The 20860-nt window shown below is 37.2% G+C and overlaps 1 protein-coding gene across 1 annotated transcript in view; it reads right to left on the bottom strand.

Moving 5' to 3' along the window:
* LOC145688445 (von Willebrand factor D and EGF domain-containing protein-like) overlaps positions 1-20449 on the bottom strand; it is a 613451-nt gene extending 593002 nt beyond the window's left edge. The window contains exon 1 of the mRNA XM_081762680.1: positions 20155-20449. The gene's annotated coding sequence lies outside the window, so the exon portion shown is untranslated. The remainder of the gene's footprint in view (positions 1-20154) is intronic.
* Between the last annotated feature and the right edge of the window lie 411 nt (positions 20450-20860).

Here is a 20860-nt window from a genome sequence, read left to right as displayed (position 1 = left end):
AACTAACGGAAAATTGTATTTTTTTATTTACAGCAATTAGAGGTTTAATTTTGCAGTTTTGCTTTAAAAGTTCTCCAGAAAGAACAGTCCGATAAATATCAAAGTACAGAATATGTGCAAAATTAGGACCGAGAAATATGATTGTACATTTAAAAAATTATACTCCAAGCCCGGACCGAGCCCGAAATGATATATGCTTTGTAGACCCGAGCCCGTGTAAACCTCTACCTTGTGATAATCTCATATGTTCATACATCAAAGAGGGGAGGAGGAGAAGGGAGGGAATTACTTTAAGTGTAGATTGTGTTATTGTTCCCAGGCATGTCCGTGTGCTCCTGATCCGTTCAATGATACTCTCATCATTGTCGCTGCCTGGCAATACCATCTGTCATATTTCCTATTACAGTGAAACCTCTCTAAAGCGGACAGCCGTGGGGAATCAAAAATTGTCCGCTATAGAAAGGTGTCCGCCTTCAAGAGGTTTCAGTATTTTGTTATGTAAATTAGTAAGGAAGGTAATATACAATTAGAAAAAATATTTTTGCATGAATCGCGTATTTACGAATATTACATGCATTATCCTCTGTCATCAAATACTCTATGTCCGAGACAGAACATGTAAATAACATGTTATAGTTCTGTGCACTTTATACTTATCAGTACTTCCTTCGTTTTCAGTATGGCGCTTTAATTTGTGGAGTAATTGCAGTCCTGAAGTGTCCTTTTTGAGACAATATACATACCTGAGAGCAAAAATTACTAAACTTGTCTTCTGGTTGGTTAGAAACTCCAACGGGACAGTAGCATAACGTGTTGCGTGTTACTTGCCACGGTGTTACTTGCCACTATTGGAATTTCGTGTTACTTGCCACGGTTACCTTATCGCATATTTATCTATCTATGACAGCGTGTCCGTTGCCACGCACCTGCATCTAGATTTGACCTTGAGGGGGTGGGAGTAATTTCCCTGTGTTGTTTTATCTTGGCTGGAAAGCTCATTCTAGTTTCTTATAACAGCGAAACACACTTCCTTCCATAATTTCTTCTTTAATGCTGGGCGTTTCTCTATTTCCTCAATTAATTTTTCATAGTCTTTATCACTAATTAAAGACACGCTAGTCACTAATCAAAGAATGTATTAGTTTCCATTGCGAACACTTCTTTTCACGCGCTACATACGGAACGAACTGTTACGTGAAAAAACTTGTAGAAAACATTTATTTTTTACCTTTCTACTTGGAGATATCTCAGCAACTTTTCTGTTGCCGTCGCCTCAGTGAGCGGACTCCCATAAGATTCAATGCATTTTTAGATGTTGCGCAACTGTTCTGTCGCCGAGCTGTTGCCCTGCTGTCACCCTGCTTAGCAACACCTCGGCAACTTTTCTGTCGCCATCGTCTCAGTGAGCGGACTCCCATAACACTCAATGCATTTAGCCAGAGCAACAATATAGTTGCCCGACAAAATGTTGCCAGTGAGCGGTAGGCCTAAGGCAACAGCTTGGCGACGAAACTGTTGGGCAACATCTAAAAATGCATTGAGTCTTATGGGAGTCCGCTCACTGCGGCGACGGCGACGGCGACAGAGAAGTTGCCGAGGTACATCCAAGCAGAGAGATAAAAAAAATTAGATGTTTTCTACAAGTTTTTTCACATAACAGTTGCTCCGTGTGTAGAGTATGAAAAGAAGTGTTCGCAATGGAAGCTAATACATGTATGTCTTTAATTAGTGGTAAAGACAATGAAAAATTGAGGAAATAGAGAAACACCCAGCGTTATATATATATATATATATATATATATATATATATATATATATATAAAAGTTTGCAAGAATATTCAGATATAAATTGAAAGAAGAAATTGTGGGAGAAAGTGTGTTTCGCTATTGTAAGAAACTGGAATGAGCTTCCCAGCCAAGAAAAAAAATAACAAGTATTTTCGCAGGAGTCTATACATTTTGAAATGAAAATGAAATGAAACCTTGGAGTTTTGTTCCACGGTTATGCCGGGTAGGCTAAAGGATACGGCGATAATGAGAGTGAATGAAATGGCAAGATGAAGAAAGTGGGAGGAAATGGGAAAACCCATCCACACGGTTTGTCCACCACAAACCCCACTTAGCGCGAGCTGTGATCGAACCAGGATTCTATGCACCAGAAGTGAATGATTAACCACCGAAACCTATTAGATTTTAAACCTGATATCACAGTTCAACTAAATGGACCAATGTCATTAGGCGGTCTAATTATTATTATTAACGCTTATATTACAGGTAAATTATTCTAATACACACATAGTAAATGCTTACCTTACTGTCACTATTAGCCTTTCTTCAGGTGGTACAGCTAGTCCAGTGGTGCCCACCCCCCCTTATGTCTATGACGCACCCCCCCAATTGTCTATCCGTAGGTGTTCTTCCATGAAAAAAATCTTCTTTTCGATTAATTTTACCCCCCCTCATCAAACATATTTATATAGATTTTAACCCCCCCCAAATATTTCAATGACGCAGTTTGCGTCATAGCCCCCCCTTGTGGGCACCCCTGGCTAGTCTGAAGTTTGTGTTTATCTTTGTTATTGCTGGTGCTTCTAGAGACAACAGTTCCTCAAAGGTAATCACATTCATTCTACAGTAGCTAAAGAACTTCGAAGGATAATTGCGTAGATCACAATATAGCGTGTAAACGTTTTTCTTCAGCAATATCTCACTATATATATAGGATGTACCCAGTATTTCTTTTTTTCTTTTCTTCCTTCTTAAATTCAACATTAGCACACAAACAATAGCACATTCTTCAAGTCCATCGTATTGTGTCCAATCCCGCCAAATTGTGATATCAAATGCCCGGCAACTTTTCTGTTGCCGTCGCCAGTGAGCGAGGATGTGGCCAAAAATGTTTTGTCGCCGTGAAGTTGCTGATTGTAGGCGACAGCGACAAGATAGTTGCGCAACTGTTTTGTCGCCAGTGAGCGGTAGGCCTAAAAGCTAAGGTTTGTGCTGAAATGTAACATTAGTTTTGTGATTACCTAGTGTGGATTAATTTCTTGTGAGCATAATGGAGTTTTCAACTACATCAAAGAGCGAACCCCTTTTACTGCACGAAGGATTTCAGTACGACTTGCAGAGAAAGAACATTGAATAGACAACATGGGTATGCATATATAATATTATTTTAGTGTGTTTTCTCTTTGTACAGTTCACCGTCTTTCACTTCTTGCATGCCGGCCTTTTTCAACTCCTGGACGTCAGTTTGTCAGGTTGTGTTTTATATACGTGCTCTGCGAATCGCACTTATAGTTGCCGAATACTTCGATTATTTTAGACAATTAAATTGGCTGTTTTAGTATTGTTCGCATTTTCTCGGCTATTTTAAACAAGTTCAAATTTAGTAGCAGAAGAACTTGATATTAATTATTCGTTTTTTTTTGTTTTTTTTTTAATTATGGCAGTGTCTATTGAGTTGCTTTTTGATCGTTTGAACTTCTTATTGATGGTTACTAAATGTATTTGATACTTTGATACACTTGATTAAATCCGCCTGTAGGCTTGGCCGAAAGGTATTTTTATCATTGTCGTCATAACCATAGACTTTACAACCAGGGTCCCTTCTCTTTACTTTGAGGGGGGCGGAGGGGGGCTCGCTACACCACTGTAATCAGAAGTGAAATATATTATTAAATAAAAATTAGTACACAACGCACACAAAAATCTGCAAATGGACAATCAATGTATCTCTAGTTGCGAGGTTTTTTTTTTTTTTTCGTGCCTTTATTATTGGTATGCAACCTCCGTAGACTCTTTCTACTGTTATTGCTTTTAAATGTTATGTTTAAATGTGAATTTAAATGTTTTTAAAGGTCAGTATTTCCGTGCTTCTTATTGTGGTCTCATTTTTCAGCTGTGTGTGAACAGAAAGAAATCTACGTGTCCGGGTTCAGTTAGGACAGTAGGTGAAATTGCTACAGTGCAGCATGACCATACATGCATTTCGAACGTGGCGGCTTGCAAGATACGAAAGCGCCTAGCAAGAAATCCTAACGGCTGTGTGTATGACCTTCCAAGAGAAAATGGCTGTACCGATAAATCAGGGATTGGATCTGGTTACTGCATTTTCTTTGTACAGCAATAGAAAAGATAATCTGAACAAAACGAGAAGGGAATCTTTGGGTATCAATCAGGGCACACCTGCACCTAGCAATATTTGTTTACCAGATGATTTTCTCCTGTTTGAAGATGGCACTTCGATTTTGCAGTATGACAAGTTGGGAGACGGGCAACGAATTCTTTGTTTTGCATACGAGGGTCTCCGGGAAGCACTGGGGAACAGTGAACAGTGTTTTTTCGATGGAACTTTTAAGAGTTGCCCCAAACACTGCATAGCTGTATACGGTACATGCAGACATCGGGAGCGTAGATGAGACTACGTCAGTTGTACCTGTTTTGTGTGCTTTGCTGCCAGATAAAATAGAGGTCACCTACAATCAACTGTTCTCTTTTCTTAAAGTTTGGGTTGGAGAGAAGTGCCCAAAAGTGTGCAAATTAGATTTTGAAACTGCAGCAATGAATGCACTTCACGCTCCATTCCCACACGCTGAAGTATCAGGTTGTAACCTCCACTTCGCCAAGAGCATATTGAAAAAAGTGCAAAGTCTTGGCCTTGTAGAAGACTACACTAACAACGAGGAGGTGCGTCGACATATCCGGATGTGTGCTGCATTGGCCCTAATACCTCTAGAGTATATTGATGATAGCTGGCTAATTATTATGGAGGACTGCCCACCTGGGACCAAGGTTGAAGCGTTTAATGATTATTTTGTCGGACAGTGGCTAGAAAATCCTGCCATTAAAAGAAGTACTTGGAACTGCAGTGCTGAGAGACACAGAACCAATAACGTAGTGGAAGTATGGAACCACAAATTGAACGCCACAATATCTAAACGTTCGCCGCACATACTTACTTTGGTAAAGGTGATGAAGGAAGACGCTAAATTTAGTTTCCATGCCTTTATGAGACACCAAGTGCAAGGTATACCGCAAAAGAGAAGGAAAGTATCTTCCATAAAGCTTGTCGAGAGAATACAACGAATTCTCGAGAATCTGAGAAGAGGCTGTGATTTAAAAAAATGTATCAGAAGTTTGAGTTACGTACAAAAGTTGGAATAGTTGATAAAGAAGAAAAGAGACATGCTGTTGGATTTTGTAAATATTAATGTTTATAATCATAATCATTATGACGTGCGACGCGCAAGTGATAAGGTTCCTATTGGAACCACCTAGGAGTATAGATTGAATGTGATGTAATATATAAATCATTGCGTTTCTTCCATGCTTTCAGGCGGCAAAATGAGCGCTCGAATTACTGAAGAACTTCAATTGTTTGTGTAGATTTGCAAGAATACTCCTTTCATCAGAATCTTGTTTTGTTTCTTGTATTTCGTGCGAGTTTGTGAGTTTTGTGACACGCACAAATGTAACAAGGTTCCTATTTCTTAAATCAGAAATTTGCTTTGATTCTTGTGTTTCAGGTGATTGTCTTGCTTGGGAAATTGCTCCCACCCCCTCAAGGTCAAATCTAGATGCAGGTGCGTGGCAACGGACACGCTGTCATAGACAGATAAATATTCGATAAGGTAACCGTGGCAAGCAACACGATATTCCAATAGTGGCTAGTAACACCGTGGCAAGTAACACGCAAACGTCATCCATAACGGCGGGAAATGCCAATCCCTTTTGTGTCTAAAACAGCTTGGGTGGGAGTGGGATGCAAGCAAAGGATATAAGAGTGTTGTTAAACAGAGACGCTTCGTCTGGGTTGCTGAGCAGACAGTTGAGGAGGCAAATTGATGTCACAATGCTTCCTTGGTGACACATGTATGAATTACTAAAAATGTATTTTTACTACATTTTTCAACATATTTCTGGAGAAAGTGTCCGTAACACGGAGGTAAATAATACGTATAAAAGACAGAAAAGACTGTCCGTGTCCGTACTAGAGAGTGTCCGCTTTAGAGAGGTTTGCCAATATGTTTTTTCCTATTCCATTGTTTGGGGATTACAAAATATGTCCGTTAAGGGAGGTGTCCGCTTTATAGAGGTGTCCGTTAGTAGAGGTTTCACTGTACTACCTACAACGCGACCCACATGGCCAAGAAACTTTCCATGTTGGTCATCGCAATGAACAGGCGTCTTTCCAGAAGTGTCCATGGGTTTCCTCAAGGTTCTCTCATTATCAAGCATATTTTTATTCCCTTAACTCTTTTCATATTTCTTTAATTATCCTCCTCTTTTAGCCTTGGAGGCAACACCATGAAATATTAATTTGTTTCAATCAAATCTAGGAGAATAAGTTTTACCAACTCTTCTCGACATATCTACCTTTTCAACACGACATTTCGTTCTCTGTTACATAACCAGTATAGTTGATTTTATGTGTCATCAGCTCCCACAAATTGTAAACAATCACTGGCAGAATGAGTACATGGTAATTCAGTGGTAGTATGCACCTTATGGCAACGGGTCCCACTTTAGATCAGCGACCAAGTGAGTTTGGGATGAAGAACATTGTATCTATTGTCCTTATTTTCTTTTTCTTTTTCTTTTCGAGGATACTGTCATTTTCTCGCATATTCTCATTCGATCAATTTTTCCAAAATCATTATGCATTATTAATGTCTTGTCTCCTTATGATACAGGTCATGATTTTGGATCATCGGCCTGCAGAAGTAAAGATTATATTCAATTTTCTTTTATCCACTACGTTCAGTTCCTACTGTAGTTATGCAACCACGTAGAACACACCAAAAATCATTCGCCATCTTGATTTTGTTCAAAATATCGATGGTTTGTCAACGGCTTTTTGTTACTTGATGAAACATTTTTCCATATGTCATGAATCGGAGCCATCTGTTCTAATGGAACATGCAGGAATCCCCCACTTCCTGTGGGGGGACTCCCTTGCGCCGCCACTGAACGATTGAGAATCATGCATTTTTGGATACAGCAGATTACAAGTCTAAGACAAAAACATGCCGCATCAGCTCAATAGCTAATAGTTTGAAGATATTCGCGCTCAAAGTTCATTTTCTCAAGCTTTTGGACAGTCCTAGCTATGAAATTATGCACTTTTGGCCGGAGGTCCTTATGAACTTTCACCTTATTTTGATGTGAAGAATCACCTGTTCAGTTTGTCGGTCTAGTTCATTAATATATATATATATATATATATATATATATATATATATATATATATATATATATATATATATATATATATATATATATATATAGGGAGTTAAAAGAGGAAGCTGAAAATCAAGAAACATGGAAGAAACATTTCCAGGTCCAAACTGAAAATTAAGAAGAAAATAAATAATAAAAGAGAAGAAACATCCCACTCTTACCAAGACCTGTCAAAAGACAGAATGCTTAATAATATATATATATATATATATATATATATATATATATATATATATAGGGTGAGTCAAAATAAGTGTTATCAAGCCAATATCTTGCGAACTATACATCAAATAAGAAAAATGCTAAGAGTCAAGAGTCAATGGTCAATGTATAATACAGAGGGGCCCAAAAATAGGTCAAACACGAGGTTCCCACCGCCCCCCATGTTAAGGGGAGTGTGGTGTACGTGAAATTTTCAAATGGGAACAAAAGTCGAGTGATACCTCTTTCGAAACAGCTTGGAAAATTGAACAATTTTTGTAGGAAACAATTTTTGATATGAAGCACCGTTTTCAAAAGGGGGCTCAAAAATGGTCCTGTATCAGATAAAATTTCCAGTACTTATAAATCAGAAACGATCGAGTAGGAGACGGTGAAACAAAAAATGAAAAAGGAAAAAGTCATGGGCAACGTGGAATGGTGTTGTCGCGGGACAACTTGAAAATTTCAAATGGGAATATAGGTCGAGTAATACATTGTTTGATAGATCGTGGAAAACCAAACAGCTTAGTACGAAATTTGTTTTGATTTTGGGCAAGCCTGTTTCAAAAGGGCCGCCGAAAATGGTTCCATGTTCAGATACAAAGCGTAGTGTTCAGTAGCGACGTAAGGGCGGGCCGAGCGGTGCCCCCGCCCCGGGCCCCGCTTTCTGGGGCCCACGACGGTAGGTAAAAAAAATAATTACTAAGGAACCTTGGTAGCATGAGCCGTACAAGGGCCGTCAGGGTTTATAATCCACACCTTCCCTAAAAGTAAACGCAATTAATTCTCAATCAATGTTACACCAAATAACGGATGAAACAACAGAAATATCTGTCTAATAAAGCTAATGAGTGCTGGATTTCCGTATAAGCTAAACAAACTAAGCTTCAGGCCTCACTCTTTTGGGGACCAGAAAGAAATTTAACGAAAAAACTGAATGTAGTTTAAAAATAAATAAAATAAAAGTTTCATTATCTTGAAGGCACCCAAAGAAATTTAAAGGAAAAAGCTCTGAATATAGGTGAAAAATAAAGTAAATGTTTCATAATCTTGAGGACTACCAAAGAATTTTAAACAAAAAGGCTGGATGCAGGCGAAAAAATAAAGCAGACGTTTCACTTTCTTGGGGCTCTCAAGAAAATTTTAAAAAAATAAATAAAAGTCGAATGTAAGTGAAAAATAAATAAAATAAAAGTTTTACTCTCTTGGGGCCCCAAAGAAATTTAAATGAAAAAATGTATGTGGATTAAAATATGAATAAAACAAGTTTCATTCTGTTCAATAACCTCAGAGAAATTTAAAGGAAAAGCTGAGTGTAGATTAAAATATAATGAACGTCAAAGTATATTGTGTTAATTTACATTCTAAGGTCTTATGATGCAAGTAATGGGGCCCCGTCTGCTAGCCTGCTTCCTAAACTACCACTGTTTATTTATTTATTTATATATCAGTTCAAGAGAAGGGTAGAAAGAAGGGATCAACGTATATAATGCTTTATTAGGGTACTAGGATTCTGTTCCTAATTAAAAACTCTTTGGTGCAGACGCTATAGTCGCTGATTCACTTGTTTTCTTGCTGTCTTTATTCTTTTGTACTTTACAATTCGAATTTTCAGTCAGCGAAACCCTTTTGCTTAGCTGGTTTCCCCATTTCTGCTCTTGTTTTTTTTAGCGTATGAATTTACATTTCAGCCCACAAATTTAGAGTGAAGAAAATGTTCAATAAGAAAACAAGTGTTCAAATAATCAAAATACTTCAGCATTATATTTAATTCAACTCCTGATTGTTCTCGTATGGAACACTTGTCATAAATCATTCGATTTGTTGACACACAACGTGATTCTGTTCAAGTTTGGGAAGCATTTATTGATTTCATCTCTGTCGAAGGAAAGACTGCTGAGAGTATTTCTGCTGAAATATTGAAGAAACTTCAATGTGATAGGCTTGGTATTAAGATTCCAGAGGCCAGTCTTGTGATAATCAGGCTACAATGGTCGGGCAATATTCTGGAGTTCAAACTTTGATACGGAAATAAGTCCTTTGGCCATTTTCGTTCCTTGTAACAATAATTCATTGAAACTTGTGGCTCACATGCTGCGCATGTTAACGTTCTGGCGGTGACTTTGTTGGGAACAATGGAACGTTTGTTGGTATTCTTCTCTAGATCTACTCACCGATGAAATGTGCTACAAAATCACGTAAAGATTGGTCTGAAACGTGAAAATGACACGAGATGGAGTTCAAAAGCAGAAACTTTAAAGGCACTTTCTACTCAATTGGATTAAGTAATTGATCTGTTGGAAGGTCTGCGTGACACTTCGATTGAAACGCTTGATACTAGAAGAGATGCTGGTCTTCTTGCAAGTATCCAGTCATTTAACTTCATCGCTTTACTATATTTCTGGTGTGCAAATCTCTCTATATTGATCAGATCCAAAAATGCCTTCAATCTCAGGATATGAGTTTCAATCAAGCTCTTATTCAGTTACAGAGCCTGGTTAACACCATTAATATCTGGAGACTTGAGCTGGGCAAGGAAATCATATCCACAGCTGAAAGAAGTTGCAGGGCATGAAACAACTGTGGGTACACACAGTAGAAGGAGATGCATGCCTGGAGAAGCAAAGAATGAAATGTGACTGCACAGGCCGAAGTGTGAGAACGAGGAAATGCTAAAAGCATGTTGCTCTGATTTGGCTTTGTTCTACCCGAATGACCTGGATGGCTTATTATTATTTCAGGATTGTAAGGATTTAATCCGTTCACTAAGGCGTGCTCAGAAAGCTAAAGAACAAGACTTTTCACCACAAGTTATTCTGAAATATGTATCTTCAATGGGGCTTGAAATTTATTAAAGTTTGGCAACCGCTCTTCAGATTTTGACAACACTGCCCGTGTCTGTCGCATCATGTGAAAGGTTTTCCACCAAAATGAAATTGATAAAATCACACTTGCGTTCCACAACGAGTCAGGAAAGATTCACGAATCTAGCCATTTTTTCTATCGAAAATGAAATAACATCCACTGGATTCTGATAATATAGTTGAGACTTTCGCTGCTACCAAAGCAAGGAAGGTATCATTCTGAGTGTTGGTGGAACATAGGCTAATATGGTAGTGGAACTACTGTCGAAAGTAGTTTCATGTTTCAAGTAAAGGCAATAAAAATACAAAAGTACCAAAAGAAAATGAAATCTTTGTTTCATGTCCCATTGTTATTCCGGTTAGGCTAAAGGGGACGGTGATGATGAGAAATGTATGAAAAGGTGGAATGAAGAAAGTGGGAGAAAACGGGAGAACCCCGAAAAAACCCACGAACACGATGTTTGTCCACCACAAAGTCCGGGACCCCAAGCACCGGAGGTGAACGCCCTACCACTGAGCCACCGTGCCCCCAAAAGTATCAAAAGAGTAATAAAAACTGTCAAGATTTGTCAATTGACTGGTGATAGGTGGTAATGAAAAGTAGGATGGTATAACCCGTAGTAGAATTCTGTGCTCACATATTTAATCTATAATATCACCAATTATTCAATATATTCAAGATATTTTGTTATAATATATTCTAATACTAAGTATGTTAGTAAATGGTAATGGAAATAGTCATAAGTGACAGAATATAAACATGACTGAATTATTAAATACAAAATAATATAATCAAAAAACAAGTGCGAAATCTGGAAACAATAGTAAAAAAGACAAGCAGGAGAGACATATTCTAATGCTCAACTATTCATTGATATTCCGGTAAAAGCAACGGGACTAAATAGATCGTACCTTATCACTGGAGAGAAACTGAATGTTAAAGTGAATGGGGCTAATTGTAGGAAGAAAAATCTAATCAAATAAAACCCCTCTAACGTAAATTCAGACAGGTGAGAAATCGTTAATAAACTTAACCATATGAGAAATTGCGCAAGAGAAACACCAAAGGCGAGAACCGAACAAAAATATTCTAGAAAACATAGAGCTTACATTTAAAAATCGCATCGGTTATATTATTATTTGCAATTTTTGCAATATCAGCTCATTGTTACGTTTTGTACGTAAATTTGTCTCTAACTGTATTATTAGGAGCATTATTTCCACTATTCCATCTAATTACAGTACGCGTTGATACTATGATAGTATAGGTGTAGGATAAATTCTGGATTCTTGATTGTTACGTTTTGTTTGTTCTTAAGATTGTTATTTCTGTTGTGGGTTGTAGTTTCCGTTGCACTTGTATCCCTAAACCTTTTCTATCGTGTCCTTTTTTAAAAATGAATAAAAAAGAAAAAAATATGCAATGATAATTGTGGTCCAGTTTTATTTGTAGATACCAGCCTGAAGGCGGTTCTAAGCATTTAAAAAATAGACAGGGATGCTGAATGTCAGCACTATTTGTTTAATATATCCCAGATTATAATGATCTAAAAACACACACCAACGGAAAGGGGGAGGAGCAAACAGAAAGAATGATTATGTAAATGAATGTCAAAAATAGAAGTGTATAAATCACGATTGTTTGAAAAGGGGACCCAACCTACTTCACTGGCCCCGGAACCCAGTTTGCCTTACGCCGCCACTGGTAGTGTTCATATTGAGTGTTACAAACTAATATCCCGTGAATTATGCATCGAATAAGAAAAGTGTTAAGAGTCAATGTACAATACAGACGGCCAAAAATGTGGGTGAAACACAAGGTTCCCCCCGCCTCTCATTTTGGAGGGAGGAGTGAACGTAGAATTGTCAAATGGCAACATTAGGCGAGCGATACTTTCTTTGATAGATTGTGTAATACCAAACAGCTTAGTACAAAAGATTCAGCGGCCATTTTGAAACAGACTTGCCCAAAATCAAAACAAATTTTGTACTAAGCTGTTTGGTTTACCAAGGTATTACTCGTCCTATATTCTTATTTGAAATTTTTAAGTTGGTCCCGGGGCCCAATGATGAGGGCCCTGAGGACACCGCGACAACACTATTCCACGTTGCCTATGGCTTTTTCCTTTTTCATTTTTTGTTTCATCTTTTTCTACTCAACCGTTTCTGATTTATAAGTACTGGACATTTTATCTGATACAGGACCATTTTTGCGCCCCATCTTCAAAACGGTGCCCCATATCAAAAATTGTTTCCTACAAAAATTGTTCAATTTTCCAAGCTGTTTCGAAAGAGGTATCACTCGATTTATGTTCCCATTTGAAAATTTCACGTACACCACACTCCCCTTAACATGGGGGGCGGTGGGAACCTCGTGTTTGACATATTTTTTAGGCCTCTCTGTATTATACACTGACCATTGACTCTTGACTCTTAGCACTTTTCTTATTTGATGTAAAAGAAAATCACTTTAAAATTTTAAATGGAAATATAGTGCGAGTGATACCTCGTTCGATAGATCTTCAAGCACTAAACAGCGTTTTGGCAAAAGATTTTTCATATTGATCACCATATTCAAAATGGCTGATAAGGCATGGTGCCTGTATCAGATAAAACGTCCAGTGCCACTAATATGAAAACGGTTAGGGATTAAGGAACTGAACAAAAAGTGAAACAGGAAAATGGTGTGGGGCATGTCGAATGATGTCGCGGTGACCCTCAGAGCCGCTTTGCACGGGGGCCCAGCGCCCAACTTTAAAATTTTAAGTTGAAACAGTGAGCGAGTGATACCTCGTTCGATAGATCTTCAAACACTAAAGTGCGTTATGGCAAAAGATTTTTCATATCGATCGCCATATTCAAGATGGAAGTCAAGATATGGTGCCTGTATCAGATAAAACGTCCAGTACTACTAATATGAAAACGGTTAAAGATAAGTGAATAATACATTTTTGAAACTTCCAAACATTTTGCCGCACCCTTCGCCCCTGAGAATTGAACGCAATGCGTGCTAAATGTTTGGGAGGTATCTGCATCAGTATGTACCGTTTCCTTACTGAGGATCACAACTGAAATTACCGCTGAAAGTTATTCGAAAAATAACTGTAGACAAAATATCAGTTAACTTCATATTGTATCTCATAAATTTCCCTCGCAGGTGGTATTGAAATAGGTTGGAAATGGGCATGTATCCTACTCCGCCCATTATAACTGAGATTGTCCTTGTCTTTCTTTTCCACTAGGAGAATATCGGGATGGCTCCTTCTGTACCACCACAACCGTACACATCTTTGCCTACTAATCCACAATCTGTGCATTAGACAACTGCAACTCATAAAATAAAGTCATGTCACGTCAATTCTCGTTCAATATTCGTGAGTTCCTTAGTAAGGCGAGGGAACTCACGAAGAAAAAACATTCCAAACGTGAGAGGTGAGGAAACTCACAAAGAAAAAGCCCTGGATATAACATGCAAGAAGACACAGAAGGAAAAGAATTGAACCAATATCGTGCAAAGGACGGTTGAACGAAACCAATGTTTATACACATTGTTCTAAAAACTGCATTGTTGGACAACTTTGTTTCGAAATCATTGCCTACAATAAAAATTGAAGGTACCATTTAGAACGAATTTTACCTACTTTTTTTCATCAGAGACACATATATCTCTTATAAAAACACATTTCAGATAGTTTTATTGCGTATATTCAATTTGCAAAACCTAAGGTTCTCATTTGAAATTTCTCCGTTACTTCCCGCTTCATTCACTTACGGAAGGAGGTTGGAGCGATAACTTTCTAGGAATTAGATTTCCTCTTTTGCATTATGGCACTTTTACTCTAATCATCTTTTCGTCTGTTATAACATTCTCGAGCCGTGGAACGATAAATACCATCTGTGATTTCCTATTCAATTTTTTGTTTGTTCATTTAACTTTAACCGTTTTCATTCCTTGGACACTGGACATTTTACCTGATACCTTGGTCATTTTGAAAACAGTGACCCATATAAATAATGCTTAGCTACAGTACTCTTTAGTTTATTAGAATCTATCGAACGGGGTATCACTCGCCCCATGTTTCCTTTTAAAATTTCGAAGCTGGCCCTGGGCCACCATGAAGGGTGCAAAATCACGGTTTCTTTCTCTGTTTGAAACATAAATTTTGCGGGGAGGAGGCGGCAAATTATTTAGAGGACAGAGGCGCACAAAATATAAATATGGACCTGGTTGCCTGGTTTCAGAGCTAGGACTGTTCAAAATTGCAAAAACGCCAATTTCAAATGTATATAAGTGTACGATGTTTGCTCTGGATTAAACTTACAAGTGTCGTATGAGAAACGTGGCGGCTAGATATTTATGAAATTTGGTACCCTGACTAACTGTGGATCGCTGATCATTGTGGTGATAGTCACTCGGTGCAGAAATGCCTTTTTACCCGCTACGTATAATACATATACCAAGCAGTGACCGGGTGAGGCTGTGCCGAGTTATACCCCAAAAACGCCGGGGAAATGTAGAAAATGAAAAATGTATGTAGGTAACCCGATACCTACGGAAGTGGGACACCAAACAAACAGTGTTGCCAACCCAACACAAACTGATAGCTTTTCAAATAGAACGTATACCATCTTAAAACATTAAAAGAATAGGCATAAAACGTGAAATGAAATAAGCAAAAGGTGAGTTACCAGTGTTGTCAGATAAGGGAGATATGAGGATGTAAAATTGAGAAATTATTGGTCTGTAAAGAAAAACAAACAAATGTACAACAAGACTGCAGAGGAAACAAATGTACAGTAGGAAGTAAATCACAGCACGCACAGCATCAAGTGACTAACGGATTTGATATGCCATATTAAACTTGCGTCTAGAACAAGAAATGTAAGTATTTTGCCATACTATCTATGGCCTTTCTCTTGTATGTATTGCTTTATTATATTTAAATATTTTACGCCTGTATATTACTGGTAACCTGAAAGCAGTGTGTTTTATCTCCATCGTTGTTTCACATGCTAACGTTTCATATGCTTTTGACTGACACTTATCACAGGTCATTAATCTTTACGAATCGATTCTGACGTACTGTCTTGTCACAGATTTGTTACCTTTCGTGCCACAGCTTTTCTGTGCCCTTGTCAGGCGCTACGCCGTCGTTTCTGTGGTTTGGAAGGCATGAAGGATTTTATGCAGTCTTGCAACCCTAAGGCAGTTTGTTTTATAGCTCTCGGGAACGGTTCGAGATATCGATTCCACACAAACGCTACTGCTATAGGAAGACTTGCTGTTCACATTTCCACATTATGTCACATGGGAGTTCTTTCTACAGCTGCTCTAGCATGTGCTCTTTTTAGGTGAATCCTGTATCAAGCCCTTTAGTCACTAGATGCTGTATATGCTGTAGTTTACTCCCTACTGTGCATGTATTCCTTCTGTAGTCTTGTTGTTGTTGTACATTTGTTCGTTTCCCTGTACAGACCCCATACTTTCTCAACTCTAGAGCCTCATATCTCCCTTTCTTGGCAACACTGATAACTAACCTTTTGCTTATTTTCTTTCGCGTTTTAGGCCAATTGTTTTAATGCCATAAAATTGTGTATGTTCTATTTGAATAACTATAAGTTTGTGTTGGGATGGCAAACTTCTTGTGTGACACTACTGCCGTGTTCTTGGTCACGTGTCCTTCTCCTGTAGGTATCAGGTTACTTGCATACATTTTTCATTTTCTGCCTTTTTCTAGCGTTTTTGGGGTATAACTTGGCACAGGCTCACCCGGTGACTGCTTGGTATATGTATTATACATAGTGTAAAGAAGGCATTTCCGCACTGAGTGACTATTACCACGGTGATTAGCGATCCACAGCTAGCCAGGATACCAATTTTTATAAATATCTAGCTGTCACGGTTTGCATACGTCCCTTGTTAATGATGTCTGGTACCTGACTTAATCCTCGTCAGATACATTACCTTATTAAAATGCGTCACTGAGGGGGAACAAAGAGGCCAAAATTTATTTGAAAAGTTGAATATATCACGATTATGTAAACTTAGGAAAATAAAACTTGGTATATATACATTTTCATTTAAAATAAGTGAAGCCTGTGAACCGTTGTTCCAGCATTTTTGAAAATTTAAAGGGGAGCAAGAGGACATAATTTATCTTCTCTCTCTCTCTCTCTCTCTCTCTCTCTCTCTCTCTCTATCTATCTATCTATATATATATATATATATATATCTATATATCTATATATATATCTATATATCTATATCTATATCTATATCTATATCTATATATATATATATATATATATATATATATATATATATATATATATATATATATATATATATATGAAATTATGTTTGTCTGCGAACTTCTACTAGACTACTGTACCGATTTTGATGATTTTTTGTACATGAGTGGACCATGGTCTTCCTTGTCTTTCATCATGTTACTTTGAGTAAAATGCATATGCTAAGGGGAAGCAGAAAAGGTCAAATTTTATTACATCAATATAGACTATTTTTGGCAAGGGGGAGCGGGCGTGTCAAATTTATACGAAAAATTCAATATCTTACGATCTTATCAGCTTAGGGAGACGGAAGTTGGTATATGAATTCTTAATTTAAATGAGCGAACCCGTGTCCCAGTGTTTTCGAAAATTTTCGTTTTAAGGAAGGGAGTAAGGGCATCTTTTATAGATATAATAATTAATATAACGATGTTTATGCCTGAACTCATCCTAGACCGTTGCACTAATTTTGATTATTTTGGCATATAACTGAAACATAGAAATATTTTCTTCATCAAGTTACTTACGTTAGATTAACATGATGCAGAAGGGGAGAACTACAGAGTCAAAATTTATGTGCAAAATTGATTACCACACGATCCACTCAACTGAAGAAATTGAAATTTGGTATGCATTCTTCATTGAAAATAAGCGGACGTATATCCCAGCGTTTATTAAAATTCCTGTTTTAAGGGATATCTATATAATAAATTAATATAACGACGTTTTTCCGCCAACTCCTGCTAGGGTTGCCAACACTGGAAAATGAAAAACCTGCACCCTCTCAAAATACCCTATGCTATAAGTTTAAGTGCGAAGTATCTCTATTCGGACCCATCTATGGGAAGGAAATATACTATCGTGAACAAAAGTACACTAGCACCTGTATCCTGCATATCCTTAGTACATTAATTAATAAGCATAATAAACTTCAGATACATTGTGCTATAGGTCTAAGTGAGAAACTGAAATCGGCATTGATCATTTTATTGTATTTACCAGTAACTGTCACTTCTTTAAAATTATCGAAACAGATAAATAAAAGTATATTTACGTGACAATTTTGAATTTGGAAAATTAAATTTATTCTTTAAACTTATATTTCAACTATAGGGAATTGCCTTAGGGAGTCCATTTTCACTCTCAATAAGTGTATAAAATTCCTTACTACTAAATTTCAAATTTTCCCTAATACAGTCCCTGTCGTCTTTTTAAAGTTTCTGAACAGATGAACAAAATATATTAATCGCTGATAGATGATGAAAGGTAACAGTTTTGGACTTAGATAATGAAAGTAACTTTTTAAATCTATACTTTAAACTAGATGAAATTGCTTCGAACTATTTATAGATACAAATTTGAAAAAAAACCGGTCATAAAGGGGTCGGTAAGAGATTTGAACCGGTCACCGGCTTTAATCAAAATAAGAGCAATATGTCCGGCCAGGCCGGTCAAAAACTGGTTAGTTGGCAACCCTAACTCCTGCTAGAACGCTGCACCGATTTTGGTTATTTTTGGTATATAAACGGACCATACGCCAGCCTAGATTTCTATTGTGTTACCTTTATTAAAATGCATTTTCTAAGGAGGGAGCGGGGAGTCAAAATTTATGCAAAAAATTTAGTATCTCACGGTCCTGTTAACTTAGTAATATGAAACTTGCTATAGTCTAAAAATTCTTCATTTAAAATAAGCGGACTTGTGACTATCTTTTCTGAAAATTTCCGTTTAAGGGGCCAGGCAGTTATTTCGAATCTATATTTAAATGGATGTAAGTATATACTTATGATACACTTATGCCTATACACTTATAATTATGTACTTGTCCGTGAACTCCTCCTAGACCGCTACAACAATTTTGATGAAACATAAATGGAACATGGATTAACTTAGGTTTTAATTGATTCTTTGACTAAGGTGTGTATCCTAAGGAGATAACAAAGAGGATCAAAATTTATGCGAAAATCGAGTATCTTACGATCCTATCAACTTAGGAAGATGCAATTTGGTATATACATTCACATTCTCCATTAAAATAAGTGGATCCGTGACGCAGAGTTTTCGAAAATTAGCGTTATGGGGGGCATCTTATATATATAGATATAGATATAGTTATAGATATAGATATAGATATATAGATATATACGTGTGTGTGTTTGTTTGTAAAGAAATGTAAGATGTTTGCCCACGAACTCGTCTTACAATGTTTTCCCGAGTTTGAATTAGTACACATGTGTAACATTTTTGTCAAAGAGGTGAAGAGTAAGGAGTATGACGTATAAATATTTTTAACGGCTAAATTCTATTAGACCGCTGTAGACTCCTTCTAGACCCTAGACTCCTCTTAGACCATTGATTTTCATTTTTGGTACATGAGTGAACCGTCGCCTCATTTAGGTTTTAACACACTTCTGGCATGGGGAGCAGATGTTAGGGATAGCATGTAAACATAATCGAAACGACCAATATTAGAGTTCAAACCATATTTTTTGGAGTTGCTAAGGTTAGTAGTGATACTTCCGATGCCGTTGAAGTCCAAGTTCAGCTCCGATCTTCATCATGTGACAGAAAGGGATAGCATGTAAAATAATCGAAAACGACCTATTACTGTTCAATCCATGAGATGAACAATGGCACGGGCGCTCAAATACTTTACATAAACCTATCCTCCCCCTTGAGAAGAGCGGGCATTTTAACTAGCATATATATATATATATATATATATATATATATATATATATATATATATATATATATTTGGGCAGGGCAAGGAGCAATTATAGTTCCTAAATTTGAGAAACATTTTAAGATATTAGTAAAAAAAATACGTGAAACTCATGTCGTTGGACGATCTCGAGCTCCCTTAGCAAAACCTAAAATGACACTACTGGAGTAGGGAGGAACAGAAGTGTAATATTAACACTAATGACTCAAATAATGCAATTTTTACATTATGTGTCATGTAATACAATAGATAACGCAAAATCATAACAATTGGGTGACATTCAGCGAATGTTTTCTTGATGTCCCATCTTTTCATGGGTGCCAATAATATATACATACGCTGGGTATACACATTTAGTTATGTGGAAATACTAATATATTTATGTTTTAATGCATTAGCGAAAGAGCTAATTTACAATTCAAAGAAATACTAAGATTATTTCCAAGAGAGCTTTTTTTAGTGTGTATTAGAAGTGAATTCTTCCTTTAAACTCAGTACATTTGATCTATATAGGAGAGTGCGTACAATACCAAGATTCAAAGTTACGTATACTATGTAGTTGTGGCTACATCTTCATGCGTTGTTTTTTTTTTTTTTTTTTTTTTTTTTTTTTTTGAAGTTCACACAAACCAATGTAGGGTTGCATCACCTTACTCTTTAAAGACTTCTGCATTGTATTCGATTTGTCAGTTAATCTCGGTTGAACCGTTGCTTTCAATCCCTTCGAGACACATAATATCGCCAATTAAGAAATTAAAGGGTATATAATGAGGCTAATGATTAGATTCGAGTCATGTGTTTTAAAGATGTATTTGTATTGTACTTACGTACGTTTGCTTTATTAAGAGGTAGACTTTTAGGCTGGTAGTCGATAGATGCAGGTAGCGAGAGAAAATCCAACCGCACACACCCACAAAAGCACGCACACCGGGGACTATCATCTAGAGACCTCCAGAGATGAACACTTGTACCAATACTTCAGAGAAAGACCAGTCTCTTTTATCACTACGGAGCAATAAACTTTATAAAACTGTCACTTTCTAACACCAAACCTGTTTTGCGAGGCTCGCACTTGATTTTAATGCAGTTCAGATTATCTTTCGTCGACTGCTGGCCTTGTTCCGCCTTTTTTCCTCAACGCTGTGTAGGAACCTCTGAAGCTTTTACGAAGAGTGCGTCCGGAACTTCCTTACGTGCCTATTACCTAAATCAAAAAGCAATACTGAGCCATCTTTCTCTCTGTCCTTTTTCTTCTGTTTTTTGTTCACTGCAATACGTGATAACAACAATATATGGGCGTTGTAGAAGGAGAAAACAGCATCAACCGCCCATCCCACTTTTTGGTCAACAAAATAGGACGAAAAAATAATGAAAGAAAGGATGTTAAAAAGAATACTAAGAACTATTGATTGTTTTTCTCTCTCAACAGTAATCGCGATATATTTCTAATTAAAATTAAGCTTGACACTTTCGTAGATGGTTAAAAACGTTCAATATTTAGGCGTCTCTCTCACAATTGCTGGACTGTTGTTCAAAT

Source organism: Thermobia domestica, chromosome 6 (genome assembly GCF_964235325.1).
Source record: "Thermobia domestica chromosome 6, izTheDome1.hap1.1, whole genome shotgun sequence".
Lineage (NCBI taxonomy): Eukaryota > Metazoa > Arthropoda > Insecta > Zygentoma > Lepismatidae > Thermobia > Thermobia domestica.
This window is presented reverse-complemented; position numbering and strand designations above follow the sequence as displayed.